Source organism: Aquarana catesbeiana, linkage group LG06 (genome assembly GCF_042186555.1).
Source record: "Aquarana catesbeiana isolate 2022-GZ linkage group LG06, ASM4218655v1, whole genome shotgun sequence".
Lineage (NCBI taxonomy): Eukaryota > Metazoa > Chordata > Amphibia > Anura > Ranidae > Aquarana > Aquarana catesbeiana.
The window spans coordinates 148574776-148583073 of record NC_133329.1 but is presented as its reverse complement, the minus strand read 5'-3'; the positions used below and the strand labels follow the sequence as shown (position 1 = coordinate 148583073).

Here is an 8298-nt window from a genome sequence, read left to right as displayed (position 1 = left end):
ATAGTACCTCAGTTTTTTTCGCCAGTGTCTAAGGTGTTGGTCACGAGTAAAGATGTGCTGTGCTGAGCTCCACTGGAGCAATACTTGCTGGGGCTAGCTGCAGCCGGATCCATTCAAAGTGTCTTTTAGGCCGAATTGGATGGTACCCGGGCCTCGTGTCCGAAGAAACAAGGTTTTACCTGTAACGCTTTTCTTTTTAGAGAACTGGACCCCCGGAATTCAGTACTTTGGTATTTTTGAGCCATAAAGTTTTACTGGCGGGGTGCTATTAAAGGGCCAGGAGTGTGGGTTCCCCAAGGGTCCCCGGTTCCTGAAGGTTTGTTAGCGGAACTCACCGTGAAGGGTGAAGAGTGGGTCTGTTGGTTATTACCACAGAAAACCCTGCGGCGGTAAAGGTAAGTGGAGTTTTTCTAAGAAATTTTTAAAATTTTCTTATGAAATGTCTCCATTAAAAAGTAAAATGTTGTCATGCCTAAGAGTCACCACTAGGGGCTGTATGGAGCACGTACCTTCTCATGCTTTGCTCAGAGATCAGGCTGTGTCACAGAAGCAGCAGGCTTTTTTCCTCCGGCTAGCAGGCAGACCTCCGGTAAGTTCGAGGGGATTTTTGCTTCACTAGACACCCCCCACCTGGGCTGAACTTTCCCCCTCTTCACGAGGCTGAACATTGAGAGCTAAGGAACGATTGGCTACCGTTTTTTCTTTCACTGCCACTAGCTCGGCGGCGGCTTTCATGTCTCCTCTTCGCCATCCCTCCCTCCCACACAAGCTGATCCCACCGGATCAGAGGCCCGCGCTCCCGCGGGAAAACTCTTTTTTTTTTAAAAGAGGAAGGAGGGGGGTGCGATGCGACAGAGGGTGCGGGGCTTAGCACGGCGTTGGTGCCCTCCAACGCTGATGCGGGAGTGTGTTGTAAAAACTCAATTTGTGCTGGCTGCAAGTTGTTGCAGGGACACAAGCTAAGAGGGGCATGAAAGTGGTTTGGTGACACAGGCATTTCCTATTTGACACATTTACTATTTGCATCGGGCTGAGCATTAACAGCAGTGGCTGAACTATTTCTCAAGCAGTGGATGCGATTTCTTCTGATAGTACCTCTGCTTTTGTGCATTGGGCTAAGGTCAGAAGGGGGGGTTGAAACACCCCCAAAAAAGGGCTAAAGCCTACTCATCTCTACAATGGCATCCTCCCCCTGTTTGTTACTAAAAATGTCTTTTCTTCCTCAGCCATGATAGGATTGAAAAAAAAAAAAAGGTTAGCGGCTTTAATTGCATTCCAGTGTGGGACAAAATGTGACAGGTTCTCCTCCATTACCCAGGCCCCTCAAACTGAGGAACTAGGGGCAGGAGAAGATGAATTCCCTCAGGGGACTATGGTGAGGCTGATGACTCTTCTGAGGTGTCAAATGTGGGTGGATCAGCTTTCACAATCTATAAGATTGATGGTGTAATTTCTTGCTGAATGGTCCGCTCTACCCTTAACTGAGTGTTTGGGTTCACTAAAGCCTCCTCAAGCTGTGCATACCTTTCCTGTCCATTCATTGCTGGAAAAGCTTTTTGTATCTGAGTGGGATCACCCAGATGAGCATTTTTTTCCCTCCTAAAAAGTTTTTTCACACTTTATCCTATGGTGGAGAAAATTCTCTAAAAGTGCTGTATACCAGCTATTAACGCTGCTATATCCTCTGTGAATAAGAGTTTGACTTGTCTGGCAGATAATGCTCAAATGTTTAGGGATCCAATGGATAAAAAGTTAATTATTTAATTATTAAAAAAAAAAAAAAAAAAAAAAACTTTTTTTTTTTTTCTCTGGCAGATTGAGTGTGTCAGCCTGCACTAATAGTAATTGGTTAATCATTGAGAGACCAGTTTAAACAGGTGTTCAAGGTTATCCTGCTCAGCAGGCTCAGGATCTGGCAAGCTACTAGTAACTTTGAGTTTTCAATAGTTGCTATGAGAGATTCTATCCTTCAGGCCTTGCGCCCTTCGGTAAGCCCCATGCAAGAAGTTCCTGGCTAGTCTTCCTTTTGCGGTAGCTCTTTGGGGATGATTTGGGCAATACATCCAAAGAAATTCTAGTGGAAAAGTACCCCTTTGCCATTTAAGAAAAGGAGTAAATGTATTTTAAAAACTCCAGGCAGTCACAACGGCCTCCGCCGTCAAGTTCAAAAGATAATCAGGGTCAACCCCAGGGACAAAAGAGGTTTTGGGGGAGGAAACCTACAAAATACTGAGCCTCCTTATGAGGAGGCACCCCCGCTCGCTTAAATAGGGGGAATTCTTCTGCAATTCTCAAGGATCTGGCAGGAAGAGTGTCGAGATAGATGGGGGACTTCCTCAATAGCTCCAAGGTACAAACTGGAGTTCTGAGCATTCCCGTCTCCTCGTTTTCTCAGATCAAACGTTCCTAAGGATCCAGAGAAAAAGAGGTCTTTCTCTCAAGCATTGGACCATCTTTTGGCAACAAATGATCATGGTGGTCCCCATGTAAGAGCAGAGGTTGGGGTTTGGTTCAAACCTTTTTTTTCCAAAACCGAATGGATATTCTGGATCTCAAAAATCTAAATTCAATTCCTGAATATAACCTCTCCTTTTTTCGTACGGAGTCAATCCAATCAGTTATCTCCATCCTACAAGAGGGAGAACTGGCGTAAATCGACATCAAAAATGCATACCTCCATGTACCTATTTCCTCGCTCACTAGTAATGTCTACTTTTCAAGGTGGAAAATCTTCATTTTCAGTGTGTAGCTCTGCTTTTCAGTCTAGCTACTGCACCTTGAGTGTTTTTACAAAGGTTCTGGCCCCTCTTCTAGCCAGATTAAGGGCCCAAGGTATAACGATTATGGTTTACCTAAACGATCTGTTCATGATAGACCAGTCGGTAGCCCGCTTAAACCAAAGTATGGTCACCACATTCAACTACCTAGATTATCTAGGTCGGATTCTCAAGCTAGAAGAAATCTTCTTTAAAACCATGAAGAAGGCTAAAATACACGGGTCTGATCATAGATACACCCAGAAAAGGGTATTCTTGCCCCTGGCAAAGATCAGCGCCATAAAAGGAACTGATTCAGGTGGTCGAAGCAAGATGAATTCTTCCATTCAGCTTTGCATGAGGTTGTTGGGAAAGATGGTGGCTTCATTCTAGGCCGTTCCTTATGCTTAGTTTCATTCGAGACTGCTGCTTAAAACAGTATCCTATCGGCTTGGAAGAAAGGGTTCAGGCTCTAGATTCCCAATGTGTCTGACTCCAAATCCTACGGTCACATCACCCTGAAAGCGCCCGATCTCGTCGGATCTTGGAGGCTAAGCAGGGTCAGGCCTGGTTAATGCCTGGATGGGAGACCGCCTGGAAATACCAGGTGCTGTAGGCTGGGTGCGCCGGAGCCTCAGTTTATGGTTAATAACCAAAAATCTGCAAAGGGGAAAATCCTTCCTTCAGTTACCTGGGAAGTGGTAACAATATATGCCAACCTTTTTGGGTTGGGGAGCAGTCCTGGAAGAGGCAACTGTCCAAGAGAAGTGGCCCAGATCAGAAATGGTCTTGCCCATTAACATTCTAGAAATTCAGGCAGAGCACTTGGTCCTGAGGGCCTGAATGTTCAGTTTATGGAATCGTCCTGCCAGGATTCAATCCGACAATTCTACAGCAATGGCCTATATTAATCACCGAGGGGGCACAAGAAGTTGTGCAGCCCAGAGAAAGGTGAATCATATCCTGTCTTGGGCAGAAAACAATGTACTTTGCCTATCGGCAGTCTTCATTCTAGGAATAGAAAATTGGCAGGCGGAATACTTGAGTCGCAAGCAGTTGTTCCCGGGAGAATGGTTCCTTCACCCCGATATCTTCATGTCAATATGTCAAAGATGGGAGATCCCAGACGTAGATCTGTTTGCGTCCAAGTTTAACAAAGAAATTGACAACTTTGTGTTAAGAACAAAGGATCTGCTAGCATGTGGAACAGATGCCTTGCTATTCCCGTGGAATCGGTTCTTACTGATTTATGCATTCCCTCCTCTTCTGCCTGTCCACGACTTCTTCACAGGATCAAGCAGGAAGGGAAGTCGGTGATTCTTGTGGCCCAGGAAATATTGGTATGCAGAGATCGTAAAGATGGTGGTAGGGGACCCATGGACCCTACTGCCACAGGCCAGACCTTCTCTCGCAAGGTCTAGTATTCCATCCTACTTTATGAACGGTAAATTTATCGGTTTGGCTATTGAGACCCACATTCTGGAGAAGCGTGGGCTGTCGGGTTCAGTGGAGTCTGCTCTGGTTAATGCAAGGAACCCGGCCTCCAGAGTCATATATTATAGAGTCTGGAAGGCACATGTCTCCTGGTGTGAATCCAGGGGTTGGCACCCCAGGTAATGTATCATAGGTAGAATCCTTGACTTTCTACAGATGGGATTAGAAATAAAGCCAGTCTTGAGTACTATCAAGGACCATGTTTCGGCCTTATCTGTATTTTTTCAGTGACCACTTGCTTCACACTCTTTGGTTCACAGTTTTATTCAGGGGGTAACTTGGCTTAAAACCTCAGGTTAAGTCACACCCCTGAACCCTTGAGACTTGAATTTAGTCCTGTCGGCATTACAGAAACAGCCTTTTGAGCCGATATGACATATTCCCTTGATCCTTTTTGACAAGGAAACTAGTTTTGCTGGTAGCCATATCTTCTGCAAGAATGGTATCAGAGTTGGCTGCTCTTTCTTGTAAAGAGCCATATTTAATTATTCACAAGGATAAGGTTGTATTGTGTCGTCATCCTAATTTTCTACCTAGGGTAGTCTCAGGTTTTCATTTAAACCAGGATTTTGTTCTACCTTCGTTTTTTTTCCCAGAACCCCCATTCTGCAGAAGAAAATTCACTACATTCTCTTGATGTGGTGAGAGCAGTCAACATCTATTTATGAACGACTGTTCAGATTCGAAAAAGGGATGCTTTGTTTGTATTGCCTTAAGGTCCTAAAAGAGGACTGGCAGCATTGAAATCTACTATTTCTAAATGGATTCGACAAGTGATTGTTCAAGTTTATGATTTAAGGAGGAAAGTTACACCTTTTCCTATGAAAGCACACCCCACTAGGGCTGTTAGTGCTTCGTGGGGGTGCATCACCAAGCTTCCATGGTTCATATCTGCGAGGCCTCACCTTGGTCTTCAGTCCATACATTTACCAGATTTTATCAGGTGAATGTAAAAAGGCATGAAGATATCGTCTTTGGGTGTAGTGTGCTGCAGGCAGCAGTATAACTCATCTAGTCTCATGTTGCCCTAATTCTGTTGTCTCTCTTCCCTCAGTTGGCATTGCTATGGGACATCCCACATAGTAGCTACTATGGCTCTGTGTCCCGTGATGTATGATAAGAAAATAGGATTTTTATAACAGCTTACCTGTAAAATCCTTTTCTTTGAAGTACATCACGGGATACAGAGGTCCCTCCCCTCTTTCTAGTATGCACGTGTATTGCTTTGCTACAAAAACTGAGGTACTCCCAGGAGTGGGAGGGGTTATATAGGGAGTAGACTTCCTGTCTTAGGGTGTTCCATTGTCCATCACCTGAAGGTGGCCTATAGCCCACATATTAACTACTATGGCTCTGTGTCCCGTGATGTACTTCAAAGAAAAGGATTTTACAGGTAAGCTGTTATAAAAATCCTATTTTTGCCTTAATATCCACCCTAAATCACATTGCTAATTGCATATTGTACTTATTTGTAGCCTAAATACTGGAGTTTGCACTTAAAACTGTAATTTTGTAACTTTTGTGACTGCCAGTAAAAACGTGGCTGTGCCAATAAATTTTGGGTGTCGTGTCAGTAAATTTCAATCTGGTAGGTTGGCAACACTGATAAATACATCAACAAGAAACTATGCGTTACTAGACCTACTGATTACTAACAACTTAGGAAACAGCCATCACAGGTCAATTCGTTTCAGCATAAATCACACAAATAGGAAACAGGGGAATACAAAGACACTGAATTTCAAAAGAGCCAACTTCCAGAAACTATGTTCCTTGCTAGAAGATACTAAATGGGATAAAATCCTAGGAACAAAGAACACCGAGGAAAAATGGGTGTGCTTTAGGAGCATATTAAATAAGGGTATTGGCCAGTGCATCCCAAAGAGTAATACATTTAAGAGCTAATAAAAGCCCTGGGTGGCTTAACGCAAATGAAAAAAATTCATATGAAAGCGAAGAAGGCCTTCAAATAATACAAGGCCGAGGGATCATCGTCAGGATTCCAACTGTATAAAGAATGCAATAAGAAATGTAAGGGTGTAAACAGGGCAGCTAAGATAGAACACAAAAGGTGGAGAAGAGTAAGAAAAAATCCCAAGAAATTCTTTAATTACATAAATAGTAAAAGAGGAAGGACAGATCATATTGACCCCATAAAGAATGATGAAGGGATTCTGGTTACAAAGGATGGTGAGATGGTGAAGGTTTTGAATGTATTCTTCACGAGGGAAAACTGGGGGCTTCAGTAACCAAAACTGCAATGTTTATGCTCATGACATGTCATAGGAAGCACCCCCATGGTTAACAGAGGATAAAATTGGAGACAGACTTGAAAAACTTCACATAAACAAGTCACCAGGACCAGATGTCCTTAAGGAGCTCGGTCAAGTAATTGCGAGTCCGTTGTTCCTAAATTTAATGAACAGTCTGACTGGTATGGTACCAGCTGATTAAAGAAAAGCCAATGTAGCACCAATATTTAAAAAAGGACCAAGATATATCACTGTGAACTACAGACCAGTTAGCCTAACATCAATAGTATGCAAGCTCTTAGTAGGGATGATAAGGGACTATATACGATATTTTAGTTATGAAAACAGTACCATTAGCAGTAATCAGCATGGATTCATGAAAAATCCTTCTTGCCAAACAAATCTATTAACCTTCTATGAGGAGGTGAGTTGCCATCTAGATAAAGGAAGGCCCGTAGAAGTAGTGTATCTGGATTCTACAATGGCGTTTGATACAGTTCCCCACAAACGTTTACTATACAAGCTAAGGTCTGTCGGTATGGACCTAAGGGTGAGTACCTGGATTGAAAACTGGCTACAAGGGCGAGTTCAGAGGGTAGTGATAAATGAGGAGTACTCAGAATGGTCCAATGTGGAAAGTGGGGTCCCTGAGGGTTCTGTCCTGGGACCAGTCCTATTTATTTATTCATAAATGATCTGGAGGAGGGGATAAACTGCTCAATCTCAGTATTTTCAGAAATACTAAGCTAAGTAGGGCAATAGCTTCTCCGTAGCATGTGGAGACCTTGCAAGATCTGAACAACTACATTGCAAATAAGGTTTAATGTAGAAAAATGTAAAATAATGCATTTAGGTGGCAAAAACATGAATGCAATCTACTCACTAGGGGGAGGACCTCTGGGGAATCTAGGATGGAAAAAGACCTTGGGGTCCTAGTAGATGACAGGCTTGGCAACGGCATGCCAGCTGCTGCAAGCAAAGCCAATAGGATATTAGCATGCATTAAAAAGGGAACAAACTCCAGAGATAAAATGATAATGCTCCCAATCTACCGGACTCTGGTCCAGCCGCACCTGGGGTATGCCGTCCAGTTCTGGGCTCCAGTCCTCAGGAAGGATGCGCTGGAAATGGAGGGAGTACAGAAAAGGGCAACAAAGCTAATAAAGGGACTGGAGGACCTTAGTTATGAAGAAGGATTACCAGCAATGAGCTTATTCTCTCTGGAGAAGGGACGCTTGAGAGAGGATATGATTTCAATGTACAAATACCGTACTGGTGACCCCACAATAGGAATAAAACTTTTCCGCAAAAGGGCATTTAAAAATACTCGTGGCCATTCACTAAAATTAGAGGAAAAGCGATTTAACTGGAAACTGCGTAAAGGGTTCTTTACAGTAAGAATGTGGAATTCTCTTCCACAAGCAGTAGTTTCAGCAGGGAGTATAGATCATTTAAAAAAACTATTAGATAGGCACCTAAACGACCAAAACATACAGGGATATGCAGTTTAACCCCTTCCCACCGACCGTACGCAGATATGCGTTCTCGCCTTTGCAGCTGCAGGCATCATCCCGGTACCGTTGTTTACAGCGGGCGATCGGCTACCCGTGTATAATAACCGATGCGGCTAAAAGCCGCTCGGCTGTTATACCGGAGGAGCGGGAGGGGACATCCCCCCCCCCCTCCCGCCGCTGTTACCGGGCCTCCCGTGCGATCGGGAGGCCCGGTGTCCGTTCGGCTGCCTTCGGCGGCTGGGGGCGGGCTGGAACGAAGCTGCGAGCGGCTTCGTTCCAGCC

At 44.1% G+C, this 8298-nt stretch overlaps 1 protein-coding gene and 1 pseudogene across 2 annotated transcripts in view; both read left to right on the top strand.

Annotated features, from left to right (window-relative positions):
- The window catches only part of POLR3E (RNA polymerase III subunit E), a 109250-nt gene that overhangs the window by 24143 nt on the left and 76809 nt on the right, over positions 1 to 8298 (top strand). The gene's annotated exons all lie outside the window — the stretch shown is intronic.
- On the top strand, positions 3257 to 3375 carry LOC141101900 (5S ribosomal RNA; annotated as a pseudogene).